This window comes from Pholcus phalangioides, unplaced genomic scaffold (assembly GCF_987345545.1).
Source record: "Pholcus phalangioides strain wild (caught in Gottingen) unplaced genomic scaffold, Ppha-v1.0 ptg000042l_1, whole genome shotgun sequence".
In the NCBI taxonomy this organism is placed as follows: domain Eukaryota; kingdom Metazoa; phylum Arthropoda; class Arachnida; order Araneae; family Pholcidae; genus Pholcus; species Pholcus phalangioides.
This window is the reverse complement of record NW_028301628.1, coordinates 29,262,557-29,277,153: the sequence shown is the minus strand read 5'-3', so window position 1 is coordinate 29,277,153 and position 14,597 is coordinate 29,262,557. Positions and strand designations below refer to the sequence as shown.

At 33.7% G+C, this 14,597-nt stretch overlaps 1 protein-coding gene across 1 annotated transcript in view; it reads right to left on the bottom strand.

The window, feature by feature from the left end:
- The window catches only part of LOC149064758 (uncharacterized), a 45,283-nt gene that overhangs the window by 28,910 nt on the left and 1,776 nt on the right, over positions 1-14,597 (bottom strand). The gene's annotated exons all lie outside the window — the stretch shown is intronic.

Below are 14,597 nucleotides of genomic sequence, written 5' to 3'. Positions count from 1 at the left end.
GTAAAATGGGGAGATTTTTCTCCTTAACCTCATATCAGTTAGTACAGAAGGATGGGGCGAAAAGTATTTAATGGAAGGAAAAAAAAATTTTTTTTTTTGCGACATCGTATACTCTTCGAGAGATGTTATTTCCCACCGTCCCCTCCTTATCCAAGATCACCATCGAATAAATTATTCAAGAGATTAGCTTCAGAAGAAAGTTTTGTCAATGAGGCGACGACATGGAGGTGACGTCGCTTCAATGATATATACGATCATACATGAAAAAAAAAGCGTTTACTAGCTAGTTTTGAGTATCATTGTTACTGTAAATGTGAGATAAATCCAATAATTACACATAATAACCGGTTATTATGCATACTTGCAGAGCATAAGTTCGATGAATTTCCTTAAATTTATTATGCTTAATACCCGTGTCACGTCGTTGGTAAACATGATAAATCGTAGTGTATGATATACTATATATGAGATAATTCATACGTGTATTGTAACGTTATATCGGGATACGGTCGCAAAATTTGCTATCGTTATATCGGGGTACGATCGTAAATTTTTTTTATTATGATATCGGTGTACGATCGTAGAACTTGTTATCATTATATCGGGGTACGATCGTAAAATTTTTTATCATTATATCCGGGTACGATCGTAAACTTTGTTATCATTATATCCGGGTGCGATCGTAAACTTTGTTATCATTATATCCGGGTACGATCGTAAACTTTGTTATCATTATATCCGGGTACGATTGTAAACTTTGTTATCATTATATCCGACTATATCGGATTCTATTCCTATTCATCACACATATTAGACTCATTTGGAATTTTTTTCATATCAATCGAATTCACCAATTACAGCAGTGATTACAGCAATTCACTGTGATTACAGCATAATCACAGATAAAGGCGATAAATTTCAAGTATTTGTCAAATTTACCAGCGACACTTGGTTATTATGCATATTCACCGGTAGAAGTGATAAATTTATCAAACTTACCAAGACGACTGGTTAATTTGCATAATAACCGATTTATCAAATTTATCGTAACATCATCATCATCTGAATATTCGTAGTAATTGGCAGGGATGGAAAATTTTCGAAAAATTTACTGTTTTTTTTTAAAATTTTGTCAACAAATTTGGGCATGTTACTCAAAATAATAGATGCCCTGACTGATGTTTTACATGCCCGAAAAAGTTTTCACTAAATATCATTATATCGTAAACGCGGGCTACATGGACCATTTGAAAAAAATTTTAAATTCACTTTCCAATAAACCTAATACTATTATAATATTAATATAACTTTTGAGTTATGGTAAAATTTTTTGTGTCGGTAGGTTATCTTATATTATGTATATCTAAATTTAAAAAAAAAGATTTTTTTTAAACTTAAGGGGCTTCGTACCTTTTAGCACGGTAAAAAAACTTTCTTCTGTAGAAGCATTATTGAAAATATCATTCATCCATTGATTTACAATCGAATCCCGTTATAACGAACGCCGAGAAAGGAGAAATCAATTCGTTAAAAAAGGAATTCCAGGTCTTCTCATTGTTCCTATATAAACTTACCTGGGGGGGGGGGGATTGGAAAAGTGTTCGTTAAAACGAGATTTTTTCGCTATAACGGTATTTAATCGTATTTCAAATTTTTACACCATGCATTTGATAGTACTGTGTATGCTATGATATAGTACAAATTTGTACACACCTCCAATACTTAATTTTTTACAAATTTTCAAAAAAACTAGCGTATATAACGTGAACAGCTTGCGCGCATGATCAAATAACATCGCATCAATGAAATCGAATAAAATATGATTCAAAATAAAGAGAACTGCCCATTTCTTAAAATTGTGAAAGATATTGAGGTTTTATCGAATCAATGCAATTTTATCTTGCGCCCAAGCTGTTTTTAAAGAATTTCTTTGAAAATTTGTAAAAAATTAACCACTTTACGATCAAGGACGTAATATTGCGTCCAGATGCCAGTGAAATAAATTCAAACAAGTTCTCTTTGTTTCCTTTCCTCTCTCCTCACCATCGTGAAGCTTTGTTGTAATCCTATACTTCTTTCCCCCTCTTCGTTTTTTCTATATCTTACAAATTTACCAAAAAAAAACACCTCTTTTTTTAACAGGCTTTGGAAGCTTAATTATTAGAAACTCCTAATCACACGTTGTCTAGCAAATGCTAGTTCTTCTCGGCACTAAAAACCTTGGGATGACCTGGATTGCTAGAAAATGCATTTTTAAGTTTGTTTTTAATGGGGCTTCGAGAAATTTTAAAATTACCTGCAGCTTGCCTTTGGTTTCTTTTAATATTTCTAATTGCATCGAAATAGTTTTGCTGTAGTTTTCATAACTTCGCCCTCCAGGCTAACAATTGTCCCTCATCTCTCCAGTTTTGAAACAAAAACTTGAAATAGGATAGGCATTAAAAAAAGAACTACATAATTAATTGATCATTTGAGTCGTACCACGATCATTTTCTGCACACGAGGGATAATTAGACCGGGACCTACAATTTATTGCCGATTCCGAACGGCAGGCTTGTTTTTTTATACTCGTCGAGGGGGACTGCAAAAGGTAGCAATTTTTTGCTGCGGTCTTGTCGCTGTTTTTGTTGCACCCCTGTGTCAGGAAATTTTTCTGACAAGGACGAACCGGGTATCGAACTCGCGACACCTCTAAACATCCGTTGGTACTTTAGGCCAGTATCTTATCGACCTGGGCTACCGCGCCCACATAACTAATTCAATGCATGATTATATTTTTAAGTGTACTAACAAACGAATTATCAGGGGTTGCAAAAATACTACAAAAAGGCCTACTTTGGCCCAACATTTTGATGGGCCAAAGTAGGGAGTTTTTGTGAAGTTAATAGCAGTGTATTTTAGCGCATGGGGCCCACTCGGGCACAGCCCGGGGGGGGGGGGCCTCATGAGAAGAGGGGCCCCCACAAAAATTAAATCTGGTTAAAAATATTCTAGAATTAATCAGGTGGGACCTCAGAAAAATCACTTGTCCCGGGGGCCCATGATGCTCTTAAGACGGCCCTAGTTAGATTTTCAATTGATGTTTCCGAGAAAAAAATGAAAGATTGATTCAAATGCATGTATATAATGTATTAATCACACTACGCACCACAGTTAAAAGCATTAAATTAGGTTTTTATTTAGGCACCTACCTAACTTGATAATGCTGGACTAGAACCTCCACAGTTGAAAATTTGAGAGATGAAAAAAATCACGTGCAAAATCACGGCATCCAAAACTACCACTGTTGCTGCCAAGTGGACCATTCGTTATCTACCCGATGCACTCAGTTAAAGCAATGTGGTCATCAGTAGAAAACAGCTGAATGTTATTTCCCGCCCCGTTGACGTTGGAAAAGAAGTCGCCAAGTTGCTGTTGACCCAGGCCCATCTTGAGAGCATCATAGGCGCACGGACAAAATAATTTTTCTGAGGGACTTCCATATAATGGAATATATAATTACATATTACATTATATAATTACATATATATCTTGCATCATTCATATATATTCAGCTTGTTTTGTCTAGTTTTGGTCTGTGAACCAATTGAATTTCCAATATTGAACTGAGTTGCATACCAGATTGAACTTTGATTTTTTGAGAATGATATTATTTTTGAATTGCCATTTTTCTATGTTTATTGCCAACAATGTATGTTTATAATTCTCCATATATATATTTTATTGATATCTTAATATTATCCTGTGAATTATAATTCTATATATATCTTGCATCATTCATATATTCATATTATATTCAGCTTGTTATATTTTTTATAATATATGTTTTTTTAAACTGTGATGTTTGACAAAGTCCGTTATACTGATTGTTGTTAATTCCCACTCCTGAACCTCCCCACCATTTATTACTCTATGCCGTGCTGTGCTCTTTTTATGTTATCGTTTTAGGTGGATGATGCAACTGCTCGATGTGAAGAGACTCCAGAATAGGATTACACCGGTTACTTGACCAGCAAATAGGGATTGAGTGCAATGATGATAATGGTTTAATATGTGCCGCTGGATGAGGAACGGACGTACGGTTCTTCTACGTTGATCTGATGGACGGGGAGTGACGGATGGTGCCGTCCTGCTGTAGGTCCGGCGGGACCATGGGCTGCCAGGGTGTTCTTACTGGTCATTTGCGTGGGTCGGAGGTCCGGTGATGCGATGCCGGCCGGCGTTCGACCGGTGGTCTTGGTGGCTGGCGGGGCTTTTTTTTTCCAACATGGCCCAGCCGTAAGGTGACCTGCTTATATCCCACAAGGGACAGAGCGGGGGCTATGTTTGGTGTTTGTGTGTGAGGGACTTCCCCCCCCCCCCCCGAATAGAAATATCTAAAAACCAGTTTACATACTTGAAATTGTAACTAGATATAATTATTATCATGAGGGCCCGTGTATCAAAAGGGCACGTAATACTAATATCGTAAATCATAACCGATTTATGATACAGGACTGGACTTGGGACGCAGAAGCACTTATGACTAGAGCCCGGATTATACGCAAATATGCACTTATTCTGAAAATACTTTGATTTTATGCATTTATGTGCATTAATACTAAAATATTCCAAAATATGCAAATGCATATACCACCGATACGTTTATTGGTTGAATTTTTCACGTTTTATAAAAGTACTTTTATCAAACTTTTATAGTGTAATCTCTGCCTAAGGTTATTCCTAGAGATATGTCAACAAAGTGCTAAATTTTTTCAGAAAACTTGTCGAAATTGTTTTGTCACTGGTATTGCGTTACTGAGCAGCTACAGCAAAGAAGAAATTAAAAATGTGTAAATTTTAAAAATATGTAGAGTTGTTTGCATTATGCTGTATATACTGTACATATGTAGGTATATATTTTTTAAATGCATATGCACTAAGAAATAGAAAATGCCCTTTTTTTTGTATGATTTTTAATGTATATTTTCTCAGTTTTGATATATATCCTGGAATTTTTTTAAAATTTTCCAGATATGTTTTTTATGCACATTTTCCGCATTTGTTGCAGTTTTCATTGCACATTCTGGCATTTTAGCGCACATTTCGGAATTTTTAGTGCATATTTTGACAGTTTTAAGTGCATATTTACATATTTTTAGATTATATTTCACCACTTTTTTAGTGCATATAATCCGCGCTCTACTTATGACCATTCCCTATAGGAGGGGAAACTTACAGGGCTTCAGCACGGGAATCTGGGATGAATCCCATATATTATTATTTTTTACTTATATATATATTTACTACAGAGAAAAGGCTTGTGAAAAATCCTGTTTTTTCGCGGGGAAGGGGGCTTGCCCAATCGCAGGATTTGTGTCCGTGGCCACACAGGGCTTCAAAATATATTAGGACAGTAAAACAGACCACCATACACGGGGCTAAGTGCTTCACCATGACTTCATAACGAATTCTGGGGATTTTTCAAGCTTGTGTATTGGAACACTTGCATCGTTGCTGATGAAAAAATAAAAAATGAAAGCGTTCAAACATGTTTTTACTTGATCGGGAATGGAAAAAAATACATGCCGGGTCAAAGTTTTTGCACGCCCCGGGCATGGTGGTTTGTGCATCTTTCATAATAATTAACTTTTTAACAACAATGATTTAGGGCTGTGGCTGTGTTTCTCAACCTTTTTTAGCCCCATGGCCCCCCATTTGGACAATATTTTTTTCTCGTTTCCCCTGTGTTTTCAGGCTCCCCCACCCTAACCCAGAAGCGAGACCCTTTCTACTTATTTCCTTGAATTAAGTAAAAGCCAAATTTTTGTAATGATCAAACATTTTATAAATAAGATCGAATCTCGGAACCCTGCGCCAAGCACGAATCCATAAGGAAAAAGGTGGTGATCATTCTTCAAAAAGGACGAATTATATAGAAAAAGTATGTGTAAAATGTGGGACAATATCAACGCACTTACACAATAAATCACCCCTCCCACCGGCAAATTATCCTGGCACACGCAGCCTCGGGTAAAGTGATGTTTTGGGGGTCCATACTCAGCTGGAAGTAATAGCCTTCATATTTACATACTAATAACACTCGCAAGTCATAGTACATACCAGATTTCATCATGTATGCTCCCTATATGCATGAGGGTTTGAGCCATGGCCCCAAGGGTCAAGATGGCCGAGGTTCTACTGGAATTTTGAAATGTCACATTTTTTCCTTCACCATATTCCACATGAAAGCTTCACTTCTTCGAAGCCCTATGTGCCTTCCTTAGAATATCCCCGGACCACAAGGTTGACCATATGGGGTCCCTGGGATGAGAACAGCTGACTTAGGGGAACCGAAACTCACCGACTACCGACCTTTTGATTGAATACACATTCCGCGTAGAAATTATTCTAGAAAATTAGAAGCGCTCTCTCCAAGATCCTATGTCTGATAATGATTATTCCGGGCGCACATAGTCATAGTTCAGACACATGATTGGTTATGAAAGTGAGACTAAAGATTCTTTTTTACTCCTTCTGTCTGGATCTAATAAAGAGACCTTGTGTAGCAAGAATGCGCCAATGTGATAAGAGCGGGTGGCGGAGACCAAGCAAATGTCTGGTCTGATGCCAGCCACGGAGAAGAAGGTGTCAACTATCTTTTGATGAGAAATTCAAAATGGCGTTTGTCGGACTTCACAAAAACATGTCAAATCCCATCACCTCTTTGCACCCTCTTGTATAGGCTTCGGCCAAACAATATTGTATAAATAAATAGATACTTAGCTAAAAGCAGTGGTTCTTAACCACGGGTCCTTGGAGAGACTTCAGGGAGGTTCGTGAGCTTAAGAAATTTTTCCCATTACCATGTACAGAATATTCTTCTGTGAGGGGGGTCCAGGGCTTGTATATTTCTTATTTTTATTGGCACAGGGGGACACTTTATCTCACTGGCGCAAATCGTCCTAGGTGCAAAACGTCCGGAGGGTGAAATGTCAGTGGCTGTTTCCGTAAACCGGGAAACGTGTTATTTTTTGACGGGAGGGAGGGTGGGGGGGGGGGGTAGTCAAACCTTGAATTAATTTTTATATTCATTCGTTAATAAGGAGGGGTGGAATGAGTGGCCTAAATGACCACCAAAACGCACCATTAGTCCTATCTTCGTATGGAGGGTGTGGCCCGGTAGCGAGAAACGGTCAAGAATCTCTCAAGACGTTCACTCGTCTAATTGCCTCCCCCCCCCCCCCCGTAAATACTCCTTTACCACACTTCATGTGCTTAATTTAAACAGCACTCGTATACAGGTGGTGTGGTAAGGAAAATAGCTCCCTTCGGATTGTTTAGCACTCCCTTCTCCCACACCCATCTCTTCACGCTAATTCCAGAGTCGCGTGTTTGGTTGGTGGTGGTGGTAGCGAGCGGCTTGACGTATATATACAACCATACCTCGATTTCAAAGTGTTCCTATTTATGGGAAGGCTGTTAAGTGGTTAAAGATGATGTACTGTGAGAGCCTTCCACCCCGAATCCTCTTAGTCCCGCCAATTTCAGGCTAAATTTAGAAATTTCACCCTCAACTCTCATTTCACCCTAACCCCGTTCTGTGCGTGTTGTGTAATTATTCCCGCAAAACCGAACTCTATCTCTCTCTTTGCTTGCCCCCGTACTCTCTTAACGTTGCGCAATTCTCTTGTTGTTGCGAGTGGTATGGGTCGTCGGCAAGTGTGGGGATCTCTCGAATGTTTCCGTTCATTTACGTGTGTGTGTGGAAAGAGAATGAAACGCGTCCCCACTCTCATTAAATTATGGAAATAGTTGGGATTGAACATTGTTGGTGTAGCCTTGTTTGTGAGGGAGAACGTGATCTCGTTAAGGGGAACCTCCCTTCCTTAATTCTCTCTATTTATAGGATTCGAGAATATTTATAATAAACTTCCCGTGAGAATTGAAATATTTAGATGAGTCTTGAAGACCCTGTCGAAATATTTAGTGAAGTTATAGGTCCTCGGAGAACGTTTGAAATTGTCGTAGAAAAGTTTTTTTAATGACAATTTTATGGAATTTAACCAAATGTATTGATGTGAAGCCATGAAGGACTCCAATAATTCATGGTTTTTTTGGGATTTCTTACAGATAATACTCAACTTTATTCAGTCGGAACTCGATGTAACGTCACCTATGGGACAAAATAAGAGACTCTATAAGCAGGGTGACTGATAACGAATAAACCTAAATTGAACACGAGCATTCAGGATACATTGCAGGACTTGACAAATTTTTTGACTGACAAGCCCGGGGAATGTACAAATTTTGACCGGACATGTATTTTTCCGACCACGTACCCAACGCCGGAATATATATAAAAGTAAAAAAAAAATTGAACATTTTCGTTTTTTAAATTTTTTTTAATCGACGAAGATGCAAGTGTTCCTACACACATTCGTGAAATTTCACAGAAATGCTTTCTTTGGCAGCCATGATGCAATTGTGTAGTTCAACGCATTTTAATCTATTTTCAGGGTACTAATATTTAACAGACCGTTGCGGTCATGGGCTCTCATACACCGCATCTTGGCTCAAAATGGAACCATATACTACATCTGGGTTACTACATTCAGTATATAAAGTGTCTGAAAGAGTTAAAATTTTTTCGATTGATTCTAACATTTCAGAAAATATTTATGTCGCATTTCTCTTTTACACAAAATTATCGGAAAAAATATCGATCACAAAAATGTAGAACCCGTGCTGCCACCTATCAAGTAAAAGCTAACCCATCTGTTGTAGTTTTTGAAGTAAAGTTGGCTGTTGGTTTCAAACCGATATGCCGCATGAAAACCAACAAAATGTGTTGCGAACAAAAATGTGCATTCTTTATTTGTTTTTATGTTACATACCAATGTAAATTTTATGTGCCCAAAACGCCGGTTGTTTTCATGAACCCGTTCGGATTTGATAATTAGTTGCTGAAATCGAAAGTTCATAAATGGGAGAGACGATGAAAAAATGTGATAAATAAACAATGAGTTGATCATTTTTTTTTCATTCACCTTTATTGATAATTTCCATAAAAATCCCTTATTTTTGTTTGCTTCATCGCAACATTTTGGTGAATATAAGGTTCCATTAGGATAACATTTCACGTGAATTTCGCTTCGTTGAAATATTTTCAGGATGATGGAACCCCGCTGGAACCATTTGCCATAGAAACGATCTTTGATTAGTAGACTCAATGTAATTATTTGAACATTGTAATTTTTGGGAATTTTTGTCTGTGAGAGAGAGAGAGATTTTGCACATAAATTATGAATTTATTTCAAAACATTCCCCCCCCCCCCATCCACTGTCCAAGTCTTTTCTGTTTTGTTGACATTACGGAGAAAAAAGTGAACGAAAAGCAGTTGGTTGAAATAGAGTTCGATCGACTCTCGAATTAGAAATGGCCTGTCAATAACCCAATGTGTTAACCCATTTCTGAAACCACCAGTTTATCCAATCACAATGCACAAAGAATGAATTACGCTGTCAACGCATCTTCAATTCATGGTCTTCCCATCCAGCAAATCGCACCCTCCTTCCTGGCACGTGTTCGCAAAACACCTGTATGTTGGTAATGACAAATTGGTGAGCTCTCTCTACTTTCCCCACTATTCCTCTATTTTCCTATTAAGATACGCAGAACTCAGAACTGAAGTTTACCTTTGATTACAATGAACTCGGAGGCGGCTGGAAGAATAAAATAACCGAAGTTCGTAAAATGAAAAGTTGATAGAAATGACAGTTTGCAAAATCGAGCGTCGAATGTACGATAAATGCCTAGGCTAACTATATTTTTTTCATAAAAATATGGAGAGATTGCGTTATTTACGGGATATTGCCAATTATAATAAAAAACTGTCAAATGTAAGTAAAATTGTCAATTTTTGCTAAAAAGGTGTGAATTACAACATAAAAAGTTGTCAATTACGACATGAAAGTTGTCAATTACGACATGAAAGTTGTCAATTACGACATGAAAGTTGTCAATTACGACATGAAAGTTGTCAATTACGACATGAAAGTTGTCAATTATGACATGAAAGTTGTCAATTAGGACATGAAAGTTTTCAATGGCAAGTAAAGTTACCAATTACAGCCGAAAGAATTCGTCAAAGGCAAGTAAAGTCACCAATTACAGCCGAAAGAATTCGTCAAAGGCAAGTAAAGTCACCAATTACAGCTAGAAAAACTGCCAAAGGCAAATGAAGTTGGCATTTGTAGCCAAAAAAAATTGTCAAAAGCAAATAAATTTGCCAACTACAACCAAAAAAAAAAAAAATTGTCAAAGGCAAGTGAAGCTGACATCTATCGCTAAAATGTTTTAAAAATCACCAATGGTGAGACATAGAAGGCTTCTTCAAAGAAGTCGCAGTGGGTGAAAATATAATTCATCGAAAAAACTTATATGTTTGACAAATATGGGACATTTTATAGGAAAGTTGAGACGGCCAAAATTGAGGGAACGCCCCGTAAAATACAGCTCATGTATTCTCTCTTGTGCATACAAGTTTCTGGTCAGATACATACAAGTTCCTATGCATGCAAGCTCTTGTACATATGTGGCGCACGGATTGATGAGAATAGTGGGTTCTAGAAGTGGGTTCGTGAAGAACAACTCTTCAACTCCACTTTTGAAGAGTTGTGATTTTATAAGCCAAAAAAAAAATTAAGAAAATTTACCTTTAAATTATATCAAATCTCCAACATAGTGAAGTCTTAAAACAAATCAAACGTTATGTTCAGCGAGTTTCAAACTTGCAGTTGGGCGTCATCAAGAAACTCTCTGATGCCGTGTCGAAAACATCGTGGTAAAGTTAGCTTCACGGCTAAATGGATCATATTGCAGTGAAACAAAAAACACGGGCGAAGACAAGAAACACTTGTACGTCGTAAAACGCCACGAAGTTCTAAAATTAGAACACTGGCCGTAATCACTTCGGGCTTATTTTATCCCCTTACAAATCTGTTTTCACCTGAAACGGGTGAAAACCAAACGTTACGCCATTTGTAGGAAAAAAAGCTCTAAATTTAGAGCACGGCCATTAACAGCGTCGTTCATAAATCAAAGGAGGGGGGAAAAACATTATCTTTTTATTTTACTGTGTACATAATGTATATGTTTTTTTTTCGTTCGCGAGATTTGGTATCGATTGTTGTGATGGGGAGAAAAAATCAAGTAAATTATTTATGTTTTATAGGGAAAATATTTGTTTTGTTCCCTTTTCTTCTTGAGAAAATGTTTAAAATAGAAAATATGTTTTTTTTTATTATTTTGTGTTGACGTCACTGTTTGTTTCTGACCAATCAATGATTATTATGATTTAAAATAAATATTTATTTAATAATTAATTTATTGGATGTGAGTTCAGGGATTTCCATGAAGAATTTGTTTGTAATATTGCAGGAAATTTTGATGTTTTTTAGAAGTGAGTATGGTAGTGAGAGAGAGAATTTTAAAATTAATGAAAAAAATCAATTTGAAGTTTTCTTATTTAGGAAAAATTAGACTTGGATTTTAACTAGGTTTTCACAAAAAATTGAAACTATTAAAAAAAAATAGTATTAAATTTTTCCTAAACAAGTATTAATAAATTACTTCTAAAAATATTATAAAATTTCCTTTAACAAATATTCAAATCTTTGTTTTAATGTTTGATGCAAATCATGATTAAAATGCTTTTAAGTATTTTAATTATGATGAAGTTTTTCAGAAATTTGACTTGAAATTTCACAAAAACTGTATATTTTCTTTAAAATATTAAATTACATCTGTATTCCATCATGTTTGTTCTGAGAATTTAATTTCATTATCAATTATCCGATATTTATAGGTAATGAAAAAGTTTATTCTCATATAATCACAGATCTTAAATATTTTTATTTTCTTTTTATTATCACTCTTTAATATAGCACTTTTTAATGATTTTACAATTTCATTGATTATTGAAAAACTTTATATAAAATATTTTTGTTTAATTACTGAAAAAAATTGGTAAATTTCAAAAAATTCAACATAAAAAAAAGTACTAATTATAATTCCCTTGTTATATTGACATAAAAACTCACTCTCTTGAAGTAAAACTGAAATTTCAATTATAGAGAATCAAATTTTACTTTGTGTAAAATGTGTATCAACTTTTTAATTTTATAATTTAAAATGCAAAAGAGGAATTTGATCTTTTGCATTTATGATATTTTTTATGGATATTTTAAGAAATTCAATCATAAATTATTATCGAAATTTTTCAAGTGCGAAATCTTAAATTTTGCAAGTAAAATTTATCCAGATATTTTTCGCAGAACATTCCTTGAGTTCTTTATTGATGTTTGCTCTCAATGTCATCTCAAGTCACGTTTCTTCCCGATACTTTTTACGATACATGATATTTTTGCGAGAGAAAAATCAGATTTTTATCATTTTTTGCTAAAAAAAAACTAAGAAAGAATTTTTCTTCCGGAAATTCAATAAAGACTTTTGCGGCACGTGGCAGCTGAAAATATTTATTTAGGATTTTCCATCCCAAGATATTTTTTTTTGGCTAAATATTTATTTGGAATTTTCTTGTTATGAAGAATTTTCGCGTATTACAGTATTATCTAGGGCATTATCATGGGCATTCCTTGACTACATAGCAAAACGAAAATAATTAAAGGATTCCGTCCTTCGAGGGAAATTAATATCCAGCCATAACTCTACCTTGAGTTTTTTATAACTATTAATATTTCATGAATACTTAAATGGCTGTTAGAAAAAAAATTTGGAGGCTCATTTCATTTTGATATAATTAATATTTTATTCATCCGTATACTACGTTGAATTGATTATTCATTGTTCTTTACATTACGTTTTTTTTTAAATTTATTTACTTTAAATAATCACAATTATTATAAATATTAAATTGAATCTATAAAGTATTTATTTTGCTTACAATACAGCTAACCACAATAACCAACTATATTGAATTGACAAATTTATATTTTTAAAGTTATTTTCAATCGATAATATGGTATACATAATAATCTTTTACGTGCAAATGAGAATAGCTTTGTGTAAAGTAATGAAATAAATATACTCAAACTATTAGTTAATGATTGATTATTAATATTTCTCTCTCTCTCTCTCTCTTATTTAATTACAATGGATTCTCTACTTAGTTAAGCAGCTTCGTTCGTTATAATATTAATGTTCCTTATACAAATAATCTAATTTACTTAAATAAATATTAGAAATTGATTAAAATAAGCGAAAATTTTTTAATTACTTCGAAAAAAAGAATGGTTAAAAACATTCGAATTGAAAAAAAAAGGAAAATTATATATACGAGTGGAAAATAAAACTTGGAGAAAATAAAAAAAATTCCAGTGATGGTATTTAAAAATTTATTTAAGAAAATAAAATTTTTTTAATATGATTTGTCTGAAGGAAATATTGAAATATTCATTCAGGTAAGAATTATTATAAATTACGTTGAAAATTTTTGCTGAGGTTTTTTTTATTCAAAATTAACTAAATTCCCAAACTTTCAAAGAAATATTTGATAATAAATTAGAATATTGAAGAAACTAAACGTATAAGTTATTATATATGTATATGCAATCTAATTATTATCTTATTACAAATTAAATCTAAACTACAAATAGATTAATTATAAATTACATTATAGTAACTAGAATACATTACATACATTATAAGTAAACTAGAATATAATAATTATATTAGTTAACATGTTGAATTTTATTTACTACATCCAATAGAAAAGGAATGAACTTAAAAATAAAATATATTGTCATAAATATAAGTAAGTATATTACAATGAATTTAAATTAGCTGTTTATAAATTTGGCAAAGTTTAGTTAATAAATTATATATATGTAAAAAATCTTGAATTATGTGTTAACGGTTTTTTTGCATAACAGTTTAATTTATTATGTACCATTAACATTTAATGTTAAGAAATTATTACACATACTATATAATTCTAAATACTGTATAAATTTTGTAGTTATAGATATACATTGGATGCTTAAAAATTATATATTTTTCATATATATGAAAATTAACATAATTTTATTTGGTTATAAAAATGCATTAACGATAATTCAAAAATTTATATTCGTATTTCAAACTATTTAAATACCTTAAATAATTTGAATTTCTGATTTAATTGTTTTACAAAAATATATTCTAAGTAAGTCGATAATTCTAATATAAAGTCGACATTTCACTCACAAATTACCATCAGTGCGGAAATTCAGACTGATTTTATCCAATTTATTTCGATCTAATTGAGGACTTATTAAGGAAAAATTTGATATCTCTTATTATTGTTTTTTAAATTAAAATTATTCATATTCCTTTTATACATGTTCATACTTTTCAATATCTAATTAAAATATAAAAATATTCAGACGCTGTTTGAATTGTAGCCGTTAAATAATTTGCTCTTATGAATAACTAAATGAAGCAATAAATTCCAGGAAATTGATATAAATGGTGTTTTTTTTGAATAACTTATAACAATATGTTGTAACAGAATTTAACAATTTGAAATCGTTATTGCTTGGATCATTGTTAAAAG